At 37.9% G+C, this 18,333-nt stretch overlaps 1 long non-coding RNA gene across 1 annotated transcript in view; it reads left to right on the top strand.

Annotated features, from left to right (window-relative positions):
* The window catches only part of LOC311065093, a 442,153-nt gene that overhangs the window by 67,301 nt on the left and 356,519 nt on the right, over positions 1 to 18,333 (top strand). The gene's annotated exons all lie outside the window — the stretch shown is intronic.

An 18,333-nucleotide genomic window follows, 5' to 3' on the forward strand; every position in this document is an offset into this window, starting at 1 on the left:
ATTATGCAGTTTGTAATACCTTGTTTACTCAATAAAAATGAGTTGTTGGAAGTTGGATCTGTTTGTATATAATAGCAGCATTATGCCTATTATGCCTATAATAGCAGAATTATGGCTAGCTAACTCCCGAACATAACAACAGAGTGAACGGCGCAACAATTCGTTTCCCCCGAGCATGCGCAGATTGCGCATTCTGCTCTGTGATGACGTCGCGCGGAAATCCGTCTATAGGCTCTATGCACAGCAGCCATTTTGGAGAAAAATTGGGCCTCTTCTGGCTTCCTTCACAGGTGTTACCAATGATACTAATGAAGGCTCTGTTCCATTCTGGTCAAACAGAGTCAGGGTGCTGATATTGTGCATGTTGGCTCACTGGAAACACTAGTGGGTCTCAAAGTGTGGTCCAGGGACCCTCATGGTTCCTTGAGAGGGTGTAACTCTGAGAATGTACAAATGGAACCAACTGGACCCGGGAGGGTCCATTTGGTTCCATTTGTACACTCTCAGAGTTATGGGGGTCCTTGAAATTAAAAAGTTTGAGAACCACTGTGCTACACTAAATGGAACAGAGCCTTCATTAGTGTCATTGGTAACACCTGTGAAGGAAGCAAGGAAGGGGCCTAATTTCTCTCCAATATGGCTGCTGTGCATAGAGCCTATTGGCTCCAGTGAGCAGAGAGAATCAATAATAAGTAGACTTGGTAACCTGGCTGTAGAAAGTAACACCACAGTAAAGAACCTGGGGGTTATTATCGATTCTGAATTGAATTTTAATACACACATTAATCATGTCACCAAGATTGCTTTCTTTCATCTTAGAAATATTGCGCGAATTAGAGACTATCTGCCGTTAGACGATGCAAAAACGTTGATCCACACTTTTGTTTTCTCTCAGCTTGATTACTGCAACGCACTCTACTCTGGCCTGCCAAAGAAAACAACTGACAGATTACAACTTGTTCAAAATGCGGCAGCCAGAATTTTAACTAAAACTAGGATGAGAGAACATATCACTCCAGTTCTAGCTTCACTACACTGGCTCCCGGTTGTTTTTAGGATTGATTTTAAAATTATTTTAATAGTTTATAAAGCTCTAAATGGTCTGGCACTTTCCTACCTCTATGACTGCCTAGAGAGATATGTTCCAAACCGGCCGCTCAGGTCTTCAAGTGCTGACCTGCTCGAGGTGCCTACAATGACATATAAAAAATACGGTGAAGCAGCATTCTGCTTTTACGGACCGACAGTGTGGAATAAACTCCCATTACACCTAAGACAGGCAGCCTCTGTCGATAGCTTTAAAGCACAGCTCAAGACCTATTTCTTCACTCTTGCTTTTAGCTGATTCGTTGGTTGATTTTTAAGTCCTCACAGTATTGCCTATTGTAATTTTGTTTCATGCTTTTGTTTTTATCTTACTTTATTTTATTTTTTTGCTTTATTGTTAAATTGGTTGTAACTGTATTTGTATTCTTGCTCTGTAAAGCACTTTGCGCTGCATTTCATGTCATGAAAGGTGCTATACAAATAAAGTTTATTATTATTATTATTATATATTTATTTACTTATATTGACCCTATAAACAATTTTAAATAGGTATGGTTTTGCCCACTCTTTCGATAATCATTGCTCAATGTTGGGGCTCTGGCTCATGGACTATTGTGCTCACGGACCTCCTGCATGCTGCCCTCATGGACCTCGTGGTGGCTGTGTCCGTGCATGTAGGAGTGTCCGTGCTGGCTCAACGGGAGTCGGTGGACTTGCTCTGGTCCCGGCATTAGAACAAACGGCAGGATATACACTGCCTTCAGTGTGCACGAGGCATGCAATTATCAGTCTCCGCTGGATCAGCACCGGATGCAGCATGCCCCGGCCCTCCAGGCCGTGATCAAAATCACCGGGGGAACCCTGAACTTTCTGCAGCTCTACGCAGACGGTCCCCACCGACATCAAAGGCCGTTTTACAAGCATCCCTGTCAGGGGGTGATTGTCTGTGTGGGGCTGCAGAAGGCTCAGGTGGAGACGGCCATGGTGGAAAAGGCGCACCGGTACATCTCCCATTTCAGGGACCTAGTCAATAAAATGGGAGTCCAGCTGGCCGCAAGGCTGGGGGGGTGGTCCGAATGGACAGTGGCAACATCGCCGACAGCCTTGAGGCAGCAGACTTCCTGGACGAGGAGAGCCTGATGGCCCTCCTCGCCAGGAGATTGAGATTTTTTTTCTTTTTGGACAGTGTTCTGTCACTATGAACGTCAGATCTCACAAAAAAAAAAAAGCTATTAAAATATGTGATCTAACGCATGGCCTATCCGCGCACGTTTTAAGCTGTGGCGGACCCAGGATGGAGTTATGAAATTTTTCTACTGTACCATTCATCCTAAGATATCATAACATCATAGAAAAGGTAAGAAAAACTTAGTCCAAAATTCTCCTTTAAGGACCCCTCGAAAACGAGATGCTGCATCTCAAGGGGCTTACCCTCCAGTGAAATTTCAAATAAATAAATAAAAGTTGAAAGAAAACTAAAGTTCTCAGCTTCCACCCTATTGTTTACGATCTGCAACCACCAACATTTATTATTTATCATCTTGACTGTATCTTGTGAAATACTAAGCCTATACTGCATCAAGGAATGTGTTTACATGGTGTGTATTTGCAAATATACCACATGGCGTACAGCTGAGGGGTTCACACCAAGCTGCTACAGCGCACGATACAGCAGGGTCCCCAATCTGTTCAGCACTAGACTCAACAACTACATTTGGTGTCAATGGTGAGACGGGAGTGTAGGAACCACATGGTGTAACACTTACCTTAACCCATTTAGACCGGGGAACGCATCTGTGTCACTTTTAGATTGTGTCGTGTCATATCGGGTCCATGTGTATGAATCAAGGCAGATCCTAAATCCATTGTGCTGACTGAGCAGGGGCGGGCCCACGCATGTGATTGACAGTCACAGACTGAAGATAGGCTATTTGTGTTAACTATCTTGCTATATAATGGCCCGCATTACGAGTGAGCAGGACTCTGTGTTTTTGGGTACACACAGACGTCACGTTCAATGAAGCCGATTTCTATGAACAAAGGGCGCAGTACAACATTGGCTTTGTAACTTGTTCGCCTTTTCTGACAATAAAAAGTGATTGTTGGAACTGACCACTCCGGACTCCCTCGCACGCAATTATTTTCACCAGGAGATTGCTTTCTATCCGACTTCCAAACGGGCCTATTATTCCACAATTGCTTTGGCTATTCAAAAATAGCTGATCAACAAGTTCATAGCACGTCACAGAGTGCTAGCTTGTAGATCTGCTATTTCTTTTAAAAACGTGAACATTTGTGCAAATCTTGGAATATATATGTTGTTTAAAGCAACATTTGTAACTCAAATCTTTTCTTCTAGGGGATTCTACAAAAGTCTTCTAAATCCTAACAGTTTTTTGAAAAAAACATGTTTCTTTGTCAGTAGTTCTCAAGCTTTTTTCATATCAATCAACCTCCCAAAATTATATGTATTTGGCCGCAGACATCATCTGAAAATGTTGTTCCAGGGACCCCCAGATGCAAAGATTTGAGTTTAAAATGTTTGCTTTGAGCTTGTAGATCTGCTATTTTTGAATAGCCAAAAAAAATCAAAATATTACACAGACGCGTTCCCAGTCTTAATGGGTTAAACTGGGTTCTCTTGGCAGCATGGCTGTTTTTAAAATTACTACTTGACCACTGTCTGCTCGTGTCCTGGCATTTTAACGCCATACCGCTGTTTATTGGATTAAATGTTTTATGTTGATTTTGTGCGTTTTTATGCTCAGCGTCACGTGCTGCTGTTCTGACAAGGACTCCCTTGTAAAAGAGATTTTTTTATCTCAATGGCACTATTCATGGTTAAGTAAAAAAAAAGCATAACTGAGGGAGAGCAAGACAAATGCAAATTATTTATTCTCCCAAACTCAGGAATACGGGTATATAAGTGCAGGAAAATAACAAAAACACGAGGAGCTGGGACTACAACAAAACACCACAGCAACTTTTAAGTCTGGTAGAGATCACAAAGATCTGAGGGTTTATATATACACAGGGCTAACCATACACAGGTGTACACAACTGTCAATCAACAACACATGGATAGGCATAGGCTAGGGGCCTAACAGGACACAGGTGGAGATAACTAATAATCACAGGGAGGTGAGACAAGACAGAACTAGGTTAGACAGGAAACACTAGGAACACTACTACAAAATAAAAGGAACACAACAGTAAAGTAAAACCTACCCGAACAGGATACTAAATGGCACTACAAAATAAAACTCAAGGAGACACATCCTGACATTTGGGCCGTTTCTCAATACGCGTTCTTGTCTGTACTCCCGTCCTCGCGAACTTGTGATATGTCATCAGTCGCTGCTCAAGTACTGTTCCAATCCTAAGTTCACATCTGGCCAAGATCAAGTTCACATCCAAATACCCGGATGTGAACTTGATCCGCCCCCTTTACCGAGGATGCTTCAGAGATGACTCGCGAGAATGCTTTTCATCGTTTCGCAGCAGAATTATTTTTCTTCAACAATGGCGGACGCTCCAGAAAAAACGCACAATTGTAAGTTTTGCAATAAATACTACTGTTTTTATGTTTTGAAATGGTAAATTTAAGTATTTTAAGCCTAGAATAGGGTTGTTAAAAGTATAGAGCTAACTTAAAAAAAAGGTGACGGTAGCTGAGAGGTATTCTGGGTAGGTCTCACCAGACCCGGTGCTCTTATGGGGTGCAGTACGTTAGTCCGACAGCGCATTCCTCCGACAGCGCAGCGCTCCGACGTTTCAATACTAAACCCGAACCAAACCCGCACCCTAACCCTAACCGCACGCGGATGCCACATAGTCGGAGAAAAGGTCTGTCGGATTATCGCATGCCTCCCGCTCTTATGTACCCGACTACTGCTACCTTATTTCAGCGTAGTGCTTTTGTAAATAACCGTTGGCTCTTCTGTAGTGAATAACAATGGCATAGTTAGCTGAGGAATCCTAAGTTAATTATATACTAGGATACAGTATAAGCAGTCTTTTGCAGTGATGGAAAAAGTAGCCTACTCACAACTTTTACTTAAGTAAAAGTATCAATACTGCAATGTAGCAGTACTCCAGAATCAAAAAATTACTTGAGTAAAAGTATAAAAGTAATGGTATCAAAATGTACTTAATGTACCAGAAATAAAAGTACTCATTGTGCAGAATGTCCCATTGCACAAGTTTTGAAATCTTTGTGAGCTTGTAGATCGGCTATTTTCAAATGGCCGAAATGTATATAGGGCTGAAGTGGTTAACGTATGTACTGTAATAACAATCACAATCAACAAAGTAACTAGTAACTGTTTTCAAATAATTGTAGTGGAGTAGATTTAGATCCGAGATGTAGTGGAGTAGAAGTAAAATTATTGGAAATAATCAAGTAAAGTATAAATACCTCAGAATTGCACTTAAGTGCATTTACACAGAAGTGTAAATGTACTTTGTTGCTTTACACCACTGGTCTTTTGTCTCAGTTGGGCAAATTGGTTTGACTTAGTGCAAAGTTAGGATTCATAACTTTATAGTTCAACTTTATTAGTAAATTTAACCATTTAACCTATAGTAATATCCAACTCTAAAGTGGTACTTAACTGCCTCTTTTGTGTTCTTTTGATCTAATTTCCATGTCATTATTATTGAACAATTGCTACTAATGTGCATTTAAACTAACATACAGCATTGCAATATTATTCAAGGGACAGATGAAAAAACCCAGGTCCTCATTAACTGGCGGGTCAACAATGAACGGTTCTTCACTGGGAAGAAGAACACCTTCAAATGTGGATGGGAGTGAGTATTGAGTGCTTCTAGCCACCATCTTTAATGATTTTGTATTGTAGTGGATGTGAGTCAGTATTGTTGTTTTCTCAGGGACTTTGTAAAGACTTCAGGCCTGTCCATGTCAGGCAAACAGGCAGGCAAGAAGTGGAACAATTTAAAAGATCGATACAAGGTAATCTGAACATCTGCAAAGACGCAGCAGACGCAGAAAGTGTTACTTGGGAATGTGAATAGTCAGTTTCACAGTGTATAGTACTTAGAACCCTATTTTCAGGAGCATAAAGATCCACCAACTGGCAAAGGGGTAGAGCCCGGTGGTGCCACAGCTGCCACCTGGAAGTGGTACAGTGAGCTGGAAGTGGTACAGTGAGATGGATGCTGCTTTCGGGGGGCAGCACTCAATTAATGCCCCCCTGGTGGTTGCATCCAATCTCACTGCCACTTGAGGTGGTGTGGTGCGCTTAGCGACCTCTAGCCCTTCGGAAGCAGAAGAAGCCAGGGAGAGCCAGCCAGAAAAAAAGAAGAAGAAAGGAAGGAAGCTGAGGACCTGGAGAAGACCGGCGAGGCTTCGGCGAGGTAAAAGTGACCAAAAGGAAAATGCACCGTGATATGTTGTTAGCTTGTAGATTCTTTGCACTGTTAATCCCCCTTACCCCTCCCTTCTTCCTCGCTTCCTCTTCAAAGTGGCACTTAACTTCCAGACAGCCGGACTGGCGATGGATCTGAATGATGGGCTGCGGCTACATACTCAAACCTGAGTTCCAGAGGGGAAGCGGCACAACATTCAATCCCGAAAAAACGGAGGACTCCGAGGGTTACACGCCACTCCACCTGTCCATCCAGGTTTAACCACATGAACCATAGTCTTCCTATAAGGGGGGGGAGGGTGCGAACATTAGGCGATAATGGCGGATATACAAGCTCACAACTTGTCCTATGCCAACGAGCTTCTAGTTTGGCTTTTTCCGGCAAAAATATTTAGTGTGCATATGTGTGTGCGTACGTGCATGCTTGTGTGTATTTCAGGTGATCAGTGGACAGCAGCTTCCCAAGGTGAACCAAAAAGAAGGCTTTATAGTAGACCCACTGGTCAGAGTGGAGGTGTATGGAGTGCCACAGGATCAGGCCAAGGAAGAGACCAGTCATATTAATAACAATGGTGAGAGAATCGTCAAACGGCAGAACCTTGGGTTGTATAGCTACCTGGATATGATAGAAGTCCAAATATTGTCCATCATCTTATCTGTTGCATCTCTGCTCTGTGAACAAGAAATCAGATGACACTCTTTGTATGGAAAAATAGGCCTCATCTTATCTGTTGCATCTCTGCTCTGTGAACAAGAAATCAGATGACACTCTTTGTATGGAAAAATAGGCCTCAAAATCTCATTTTTTCACATACACAAACGCAAAAAAAAGTGGATTAGCTAGTATAATAAAAACAAATTATCCTGGTATGTAAATTCCACATCCAGAAGCCCTCAACATTCCATCCTCTCAAAACCCAAATAAAATTATATGTAACAATGTACTTATGTACAGTATTACTTATTGAAGCATACCCTATTGATCTGGAAAGTATTATGTATAATAATACTCAGATAGTAACAAAGACATGTAGGTCCAAATGTAATCGTCTGCCTCTGACTGCCCTCTACCTGTAGGCTTTAACCCGATGTGGAATGAGACTCTGAATTTTGTCCTTCACGCCCCTGAGTTGGCCCTGGTTCGTTTTGTGGCTGAGGACTATGACAGAGCATCCAGGAATGACTTCATTGGTCAATTCACCCTTCCATTCACATGCATTCAAGCAGGTAAGCAAAGCTGAGAATGATAACCCAGGTAAAAAAGTAGTATACTTTAGTATATGAAAAACATAATATAAGTGTACTAATATTATTAAAAGTATACTTTGGATTTTTGTACTTAATTAAAAGCATATTAAAAATAAACTTATACAAAGTATACTTAGAAAAAGATGTAATTAAGTTCAACTTCAATGTACTAAAAATAAATATACTAATTATGGAATACTTGAAATGTATTTTTAATGTACTTATCCAAAGTGTACTTTTTGCAAAGTATATTTTTAAGTAAATGTTAGCACACTTTTTAAAAGTACACTAAATTGAAACTGCTTAATAGTGTACTTTTAGTGTACTTAAGAAAAGTGTATTTATAGTAAAGTCATTTGTAATACACTGTTAGTCTAATATATGTAAGTGTACTATAATTGCACTCCATTGCAAATGTATTTTAATATACTAAAAAGAAGTGCACTTTAATGTAAGTATATTAAAAGTTGTATGCCAGTGTACTTTGAGATAGTATACTAAATTACTAATACCTATAAGTGACATTTTAGTGTACTTAAGAAGAATACATTTATTTTCAGTCATTAGAGTCATTAGAAATGTATTTAATGTACTTAAAATAAGTGACATTAGAGTAATTAGAAATGTATTTAATGTACTTAAAATAAGTGTACTTTAATGTAAGAACATTGAAAGTTGTATGCCAGTGTACTTTGAAAAAGTATAATAAACTACTAATGCTTATAAGTGTACTTTTAGTATACTTAATATAAGTACATTTATTTTTCAGACATTTGTAATACACTGTTAGCATACTTTATTTTAGTGTACTTTAATTGCACTCAATTAGAAATGTATTTAAATATACTTAAAATAAGTGTACTTTAATGTAAGAACATTGAAAGTTGTATGCCAGTGTACTTTGAAAAAGTATAATAAACTACTAATGCTTATAAGTGTACTTTTAGTATACTTAATATAAGTACATTTATTTTTCAGACATTTGTAATACACTGTTAGCATACTTTATTTTAGTGTACTTTAATTGCACTCAATTAGAAATGTATTTAAATATACTTAAAATAACTGTACTTTAATGTAAGAACATTGAAAGTTGTATGCCAGTGTACTTTGAAAAAGTATAATAAACTACTAATGCTTATAAGTGTACTTTTAGTATTTTTAATATAAGTATATTTATTTTTCAGACATTTGTAATACACTGTTAGCATACTTTATTTTAGTGTACTTTAATTGCACTCAATTAGAAATGTATTTAAATATACTTAAAATAACTGTACTTTAATGTAAGTATATTAAAATGATATGCCAGTGTACTTTAAAAAAGTATACTAACTTACTAATACTTATAGTAGGAATTAAGTGTAGTTTAAGAATGTTATAATACACTATTTCTATGCTTCATTAAAGTATACTTAACTTCATTATATGTTTATTTAATTATAATAATACAAAATGCACTATAATAATTTTAAGTTGTATTTTAGTGCACTTTAAAAAAATATTAATTATTAATACTCTGTTAAAAATAACTTATAATACGAAAGTATGATTATTTGCAAATCCTTTTTAATATACTATTAATATGCTTTATTAAAGTGTAGAATAATTTAAATACATTAGAAGTCCTGCAATCCTGAGACTGCATGCTGCACTGGCTTCCCTGTGATTGGTCAGAGTCACAGGGTTCCCTTTCAGCAGAGCCATTGGCTCTGCCTTTCAAATTTGCAGTCATGTGATTATGACATAATCAACTGTTCCGTTTTTGTCACCATCTTGTCACTTGTCACAAAATAGTACATCCATACTAAAAATACACTTTAATACATTTTAAATAAACTAAATGGGACACTTGAAAGTACATTTGAAAAGTATTATTAATATGATAAAAGTGTTTTAATAATACACTTTTATACAACTGATAATATACTGTAATCCCATTTAAAGTAGATTTACAACACACTAATAATATAATATAATTGCACTAAAAGTGCATTTTGACTGCTCGTGGGTATACTTTTCACTACTGTACTAAGTATACTTAAAGTTTGTAAAAAGTTGTACGAATTTAGCACACTTATTGCACTTTTAGTATACTCAAGCATACATTAAGTAGTAATTTAATTGTACTTGAGTACACTTAAGTTCAATTTAAGTCGGCCAAAATAGTACATCCATACTAAAAATATACTTTAATACATTTTAAATAAACTAAATCGGACAGTTAAAAAGTACATTTGAAAAGTATTATTAATATGATAAAAGTGTTTTAATAATACACTTTTATACAACTGATAATGTACTGTAATCCCATTTAAAGTAGATTTACAACACACTAATGATATAATATAATTGCACTAAAAGTGCATTTTGACTGCTCGTGGGTATACTTTTCACTACTGTACTAAGTATACTTAAAGTTTGTAAAAAGTTGTACGAATTTAGCACACTTATTGCACTTTTAGTATACTCAAGCATACATTAAGTAGCAATTTAATTGTACTTGAGTACACTTAAGTTCAATTTAAGTCGGCCAAAATAGTACATCCGTACTAAAAGTATACTTTAACACATTCATCAAAAATATATTTTTAGTATGCTATTTTTTTACCTGGGAAACGCCAAACATTGTCGTCCTGTGTAGCTGAATTAGTAGAGCATCACTGGCATACAGTCATAAATGTATAAACTCCCGGTGGAGATTTTTTTTAAGTCTCTCAAAGGGTAAGAGTGCTGTTAGAAGCCCTATGAATACAAAAGAGAGAACAGCCATAACAAGCAACAACCTTGATATCATTTATTGCAGCAATCCCATAGTGTGGATATGTTTCGGATGAGACCGCTTCTTTTGTTTAAGTGCTGAAGATGTCACACACTGGCTCATGTGTTTCCCCAAACCGTGCAATTCCAAGGATATCGTCACATAAATCTCCTGTCTAAAGATGGAACAGCCATCCCTCCAGCCTCGCTGTTCGTCAACGTCACCATCTCAGAAATTTTGGTTAATGAGTCGTGGCCATTACCGGGAAATAGGGTAATTGATAAAAATCGTTTGTCCAGTAACAAAAAAAAATATTCTCTATTTTTTTCACACAAGAAAGAGTGTTTGATTTCTCTAATGGAAAAGACATTACAAGTCAGTATTACAGTATTTCTTTTTCACCATTTTGTCATTAAAAATGGGTATTGGTCATCTTCAACACTCAATAACAATGTTGCATGTGCAGATACATTGACAAATGTCGATGTTGGTGGTAACATAGACTTCTCAGTGGAGGTGAATACCATGCAACCAGCCCAGAGGGTTTACCCTGCAGGTTAAAGGCAACCGTTAATATAAAAGAACAAGGTAGAAAATTCAGATTGAGGTGGTGAGAGAGCTGGAGAGGATGGACGTTGACACTCTGTACGTCTGCATCGCAGAGAGGTCTTTGCAGTGGATCCCTCCATCATCCCAACCCATTATTGTGGAATTAAAACGTCAATGCATGAAAAAATCCTGGAGGAGCTGCGTTCCCCAGTCAGATCATTGGGAAGAGGATCACCTCAACGGAACACTGATCAAGGTCAAGCTGGACAACGAGCATAGGGACAAAGTAGAACACAAATTGGCGAACTTCATTCTTGTCTACAAAATGCTCACAAAGAAAGATGTGGCCTTCACCATCGAAGCTGTTCAGCAGTAAAGGATGAACACAAAATGTGTTTAATGTCCTTCCCCAGATTCAAGGTAGGTGACATGTCCATGTGTTTCTCCACAATTGACAATCTATCCAGTCCCATTTCACAAATCAACCTCCCTCCATTGCAGGTGATGCGGATGCAGGACCCCTGTAAAGGGAGGAGTGGCATTAAACTGTTTCATGCCCTACAAATCCAGCTTTATTTTGACGACGTAGAAACTACCAACCCCTTATCGTCAAAAACTAAGGTTCACAAAATGGGAGCGGTTTACTATTACTTAAGAAACCTGCCTGTGGAATTCAACTCCTCCCTTGCAAACATTCACCTTTGTCTACTCTTCAATTCTATAGACCGAGCCGTATATGGCTTTAGCAAAATATTAGAGCCTTTGTTGGATGACATTCGAATTCTTGAAATGGAAGGGATAGAGGTTCAAATTAAGGGTCAGAGTAATCGGCTCCATGGAACTATCTGTCTCTTGTCTGCTGATAATCTTGCCATTCATTCACTTGGAGGGTTTTTGGAAAGCTTTTCAGCCAACACATTTTGCCATGTACGTACGTTTAACTGACAAACTAGCTGCCCAGCATGTGTTTGATGATGATCACCAGGAGTTTCGTACTAAAGCAAACTATGAACAACATGTTATGCTTAACAATCCATCTCTAACTGGTATAAAAGAGGATTCCTGTTTAAACTCGGTCAATTATTTTCATGTGACTGAGAACATTTGTGTCGACATTTTGCATGACATTTTAGAGGGTGTGGCTCTAGTTGAAGTAAAACTGATGCTAAAACATTTCATCTATGAGGAGAAGCTTTTCACATTGGAGCAGTTCAATGACAGATTGAAAAGCTTTGATTACGGTTTTGCAAATGAAAAAAAAAACTACTGTCATTCTTAACTTAAGGACATCACAGAATCCCATTAAACAAACAGCTAGTCAGATGTGGTGCCTATTAATCTTTTTACCCTTCCTAATAGGAGATTTTATACCTGAACATGATCAACATTGGGAATTGTTCCTGCTCCTCAGAGAAATATGTAGCATAGTGTTTGCCCCAGTTCTTAGCAATGGTCTGGCTATCTTTCTGAAACAGTAGGTTATAGATCACCATAACCTGTTCAAGAATCTGTATCCAGACAGGCCGCTCACACCAAAACATCATTTTATGACACTATTGGCGCATGATGATCAAATTTGGTCCACTTTTGAAGTTGTGGTGTATGAGATTTGAGGGTAAGCATGCTCCGCTGAAAAGGCATGCTCATGTTGTGTGTAATTTCATCAATATCTCGAAGACTCTGGCTTATAAATGTCAAGTTCAAAGTATGTTTCATTGGAAATTTAGTGACCCCCTCACAAACCAAATTACTGTCCCAAACTCATTTCCACTCATTGTTAGATCTCTGGAAAAAAAGTGATCAGCTCATTGAACATTTTAAAGCACTTGGCTATGATATTGGCATTTGCAGCACAATTCATGTGGCTCACTCTGTCTGTGTGCTTGGTCAGACATACAGAACTGGTTGTGTTCTTGCTTTGAACCGTGACCTGAGAGGAGAGCGTCTCTTTGGGGAGATTATACACATGTTTCCAAATTGTGAAAAGGAAGAGGTGTTAATTTGTATTCAAATTTTATCTGTGAAATACTTTTGACGATCATCTGTATTCTTATGTGGTGGAGCGGAATTCTGAGTATGAAATGATCTATATAAAGGATGTAGCTGACATCAGACCACTAGATCTGCTGTCATCTTACAGTGGAAACCAACTCTATATTAATCCAAGATACAAATTGATTGCTTAAATTTGCATTACTTTTAAGTGTTAAATGGTGCCGCCTGTAAGTGGCTGTGTCCACTGGCCTTATGGTCCTGCATATTTATGATGGTATGTCCTGATGTCCTCTGCAGTGATCATTTGCAGGTTGTTGCCATTATTGACTTCCTCTGAATTCTGTTTTTTTTTCTTTTCTCTCATTTCAGATTTTTTTTTGTTACTAGTTGTTAAATGACACTAGACAGTTGTGCTACAGACCTTTTCTGTGTTCTATAGTGTTCTCAAATGTTCCATTGATCCCTTGGAATGCCAAGGATATTGCACAAGTGTGAGGATTTGTTTATTTCAATAAGTTTATACATCAAAAGAGTATTTCAACCAGATTGCACTGAGATTTCTCAATTCTGATGTTTATTGTTATAAACCTGAATTTCATTTTTCAAGAGTTTGCACTACGACTGAGTTGGTTAAAAAAGAGAGAGAGTCAATATGTCAAATTTTTACTTTACTAAACCTGAATGTCATATTATGTATTTCAGGTGTTTGCACTAATGAGTTTGTTCTCAGTCTTAAAGTCAAGAGTTTGCACTGACTATGTTTGTTACAAATGTCTGTGAAAGTCAAATACATTTTAATAAATGTTACCGATACTTGCATTTCAAGCAATTGTTTATTTTTATCTTTTTGTGAGCATTTTAGTATTTTCTGCGCTGAGTAAGTACAGCTGTGTAAACTAACACAGCTCTGTATAAAATAACAAATTTCTATGTACATTTGTATAAAAAACACATTAACACAGCTATGTGTAATATTACATGAAATAGCACACTTCTGTGTTATCTTTGTGAAATCCTAACACATTCGGTGTGTTGACACATTTAACACACAACATGTGTAAAATCTGTCAACACAAAATTATGTGTCAAAACAACACATTGTGTGTTGTCCTTAACTAGACACACAGATGTGTTAAGAAACAACACAAGTGTTATTTTTGACACATTCGTTTTGAGAGTGTGGTGTTCCCCAGTCAGATCATTGGGAAGAGGATCAGGGTGAACCTCAACGGAACACTGATCAAGGTCAAGCTGGACAACGAGCATAGGGACAAAGTAGAACACAAATTGGCGAACTTCATTCTTGTCTACAAAATGCTCACAAAGAAAGATGTCGCCTTCACCATCGAAGCTGTTCAGCAGTAAAGGATGAACACAAAATGTGTTTAATGTCCTTCCCCAGATTCAAGGTAGGTGACATGTCCATGTGTTTCTCCACAATTGACAATCTATCCAGTCCCATTTCACAAATCAACCTCCCATTGCAGGTGATGCGGATGCAGGACCCCTGTGAAGGGAGGAGTGGCATTAAACTGTTGTTTTTTAGTGTCAATAAAATGAACCTTGGTTTGTTTTTGTTCGTTTTTTAGTGTCAATAATGAACATTGGTTTCCTTTTCAACTGTGCGTTGTGTGAATAACATAACCGCCACAATAACATAACCGCCAAAATTATCAGTAAACATCTGCGGTTAGAACAAACTTGCCATTTCCTTACATTACAATAACAAAAATATATATAAAACGTTGAAATGCAATCTCTGAGAAGCATTAAGTACAATGAGGACAGAGCAGCTCAACAAAGAGATTGTATTTATTTAGTTATCTATTTTATTTTTCTAAATTGATTCTAAATTGGCATCATTTTTTATTTGCATTGATTGTCTTATTTTATTTAAATTTAAATAATTTCTAAGGATACTAGTATACTGATGTAGTGGGGGTTTGAGATGGTGGAAGAGCCTTTAAGTGTATGTCCTTGATATTCTTGTTGTTCTCTGCACCCGCTTCTAACGTTATCATCCGATACAATGGCAGTTATCATCTCTTATCAGGACGATCGTTTCCTCCTAGTAGGGGCATGCTCTACCGACTGGGTCGCTCAGTCGGTAGTTATCATCGATTCTTTCGGTTGATAATGGCCTTTTCTACATAGTATGCACCTGCCACCGTTTTAAATCATACAGTAGGTTGTTATCATCCCATCTATTCTTTTGATCAGACACGTCACGTGACTTGTCAATGTATAAGAAGCGAAATTAAACTACATGGCTGCCAATACTTTTATTCTCAGTTGAATATGCAATATTTTACGATATTGTCGGCATTATAATGTGTTTGAATAATATTTCCAGCGTGAAATGTGTATTTTAACTCCGCAATCTTCAGTAAATATATTATGATGTTGATGTTTAGATTGATGAGTATCTCTATAATGATCACAAACGATGCTGCGTGAACGGTGGGTCGGTGCGTTAAAACGCTTGACTGCTACACCTGTTGTCACGGGTTCAAATCCTGCAATAAGAATGTTATTCTTTTTTTTTTAACAAATATTAGTGTGAGAGAACGGTGTTAATGTATATCCTTTTGACACTGGTTTTATGTTGCTGTGGTTGCTATATGAACGACCCATATTCTCCAGACAGGCTATTTATTATTATTATTGTTATTATTATTAGTAGTACCCTTATCATTATTATTATTATTATTATTATTATTATTATTATAGTCAATATTACTATAATATTTATTAATTAAATACGTTAGTGCTTTTTGCGGTGAGTGGGGATGCTATCCCCACTCACCGCAGGTTTGGGAGTTTTGGGAGTCCATTGGGCCTAGTGTCCACAACATCATAAATAGCAGTCTGGCCTCAGGTGTTGTACCAATATACTTCAAAACAGCAGTTGTGACACCACTAATCAAAAAACCTCGATACCTCTGTCTTGGCAAACTACAGACCAATTTCAAAGCTTCCTTTCATTTCTAAAATCCTTAAGAAAACTGTTTTATTTCAATTACAGTCTTTCTTGCAGGAACACAATATTTTCGATGTCTTTCAATCTGGATTTAAAGCATTTCACAGTACCGAGTCAGCGTTAGGGTTAGAAATTTTTGCGGCACGCCTCCTGACAAGAACCAGTAGGCGTGAGCACATTACGCCCGTGCTGGCCTCACTCCACTGGCTACCTGCAGAGGTGGACAGTAACGGAGTAAATTTACTTGAGTACTGTATTTAAGTACATATTCTGAGGATCTGTACTTTACTTGAGTATTATATATTTTTTACACTTATTACTCCTACTCAAGTACATTTCCAAGAAAAATATTTTACTATTACTCGAGTAGATTTCTACAAAGGCTAAAAAGTACTCGTTACTTTTGGTTCACTGAAGAAAAAAAAAGAACACATTTTCCCCTAAAATGCAATTGGCCACAAGCTGTGTTCGTCAAAGAAGGAAACCTATCACAGTACACGTTCTCCACTGTAATCTACATAAAAGCGGAAATACGTCATCCAGGCCCGCCCAGCATCCATATAAGGATAACGCCGGTTACCCACGTCGTGTTGTCTATCAACAAAAACAAAACAGGATGGCGGTAATGATGGCGGCAGTAGGAGAAGACGAGAGCGTTAACTCCGTCTTTAAGTCCATGTTTGAATATGAGGGGGTGAAGAAAAACCCGGACACAGACAAAAAAGCATATTGCTTCAAATGCTTACTGTGTTTACCAAAGACAAACTACATCTCTGCTTTCAACAACTCGACGTCCAACCTGAAGAAACACGTTTACGTAAGACCCCCTTGTTAAGCCTTTCTGTTACACTTGGTATGCAATAAATAAATATATATTATGTTAGTCTAGTATTAGTAATCATACTAGTTCAAGGGTTCTGTATTGTTCTTGTATGGGTGTATAGCGATGGTTCTCACCCCTGGGGGTTCCAGGGGGTCCCCAGCAAAAAAAAAGAGTTAATTTTAACCATTATTTAATACTTTTGGCTACTCGAAAATAGCAGATCTACAAGCTCATAGCCTGTCACTTCATGCCACACTATGAGCGTGTAGATCTGCTATTTTTTAAATGTTGTGAATAGCTATAGCCTACTACTGTATATATTATTTTTTTTAACTCAAATCTTTGCTTCTGGAGGATAGTCCCTGGAACAAAACCTTTTCAGATGGGGGTCCACAGCAAAATACATATCAATTTAGGGGTCCTTCACATGAAAAAGTTTGAGAACCCCTGGTGTATAGGAGTATTATTATTTACTTCTGGTTCCTTAGTCATTGTTGTAGCAGCAATAATCATAAATATACAGTATATACAAGTGGTTCTCAAACTTTTTCATGTCAAGGACCCCCACAATGATATGTATTTGGCTGCAGACCCCCATCTAAAAATATTTTGTGCGTGGGATTTTTCAAAAATAACAGATCTACAAGCTCAGAGCATGGCACTCGGTGCCCTGCTATGAGCTTGTAGATCTGCTATTTTTGAATAGCCAAAGTATAAAATAATGGTTAAAGTGGTTAAAATGATTGTGATGCTTTTTTTAACTAATTTTGCAAGGACCCTGGGCGTCCCTGGAACTCACTTTGAGAACCAGTGGTATATACAACAATAATTGAATAATCAAATAATAGATTTGGGGATAAAAATGGTGGAATGTAAAATCCTGAAAGTGACACAATTCTCAAATGTGTTAAATTATTGTATTTATTTTTAAAGCAGTCTCCTAACATTTTCTGTTAACTTTTTGATGCTAACTTTGTTAACTATTTTTAACTTAAGTTATACTGTGTCTTTTTACAGAGACGTCATGGACAACAGCAGATGAAAAAATACACAGAACTGACTTCAGCGTCCTTGAAGAGAAAATCACTGCCTGGGACATCTTCCACGAATCTCAAACAGATGAAGCTTGAAGAAACGAAGCAAGTCTCTCAGAAGAGTGTTTACAATGCATTACTCAACTTCATAGTTCAAGGTCTCCAGCCCTTCTTCGTTGTTGAGCTGCCAGCTTTCCAGAGCCTTGTCACAGAACTACCGTCATGTATCGAACCACTGTCCGACGCAAGCTTCACAATGCCACACTGCTGATGAAGGAGGAGGTGAAGGACGCAATGAGGAAGACTTCATACGTAGCCACAACAACAGACTGCTGGTCTGCAAGGAGGAGGAGCTTTATTGGCATTACTGCACATTGGCTGGATCCAAGTAGCTTTAAGTAGCATTCTGCTGCTCTTGCATGCAGGCAGTTGAAGGGCTCGCACACATTTGATGTCTTGGCAGGTGCGTTGAATGACGTACATTTGGAATATGAAATCCGTGAGAA

Source organism: Gymnoscopelus microlampas (genome assembly GCF_963454915.1).
Source record: "Gymnoscopelus microlampas genome assembly, chromosome: 17".
NCBI classification, from domain to species: Eukaryota; Metazoa; Chordata; class Actinopteri; order Myctophiformes; family Myctophidae; genus Gymnoscopelus; species Gymnoscopelus microlampas.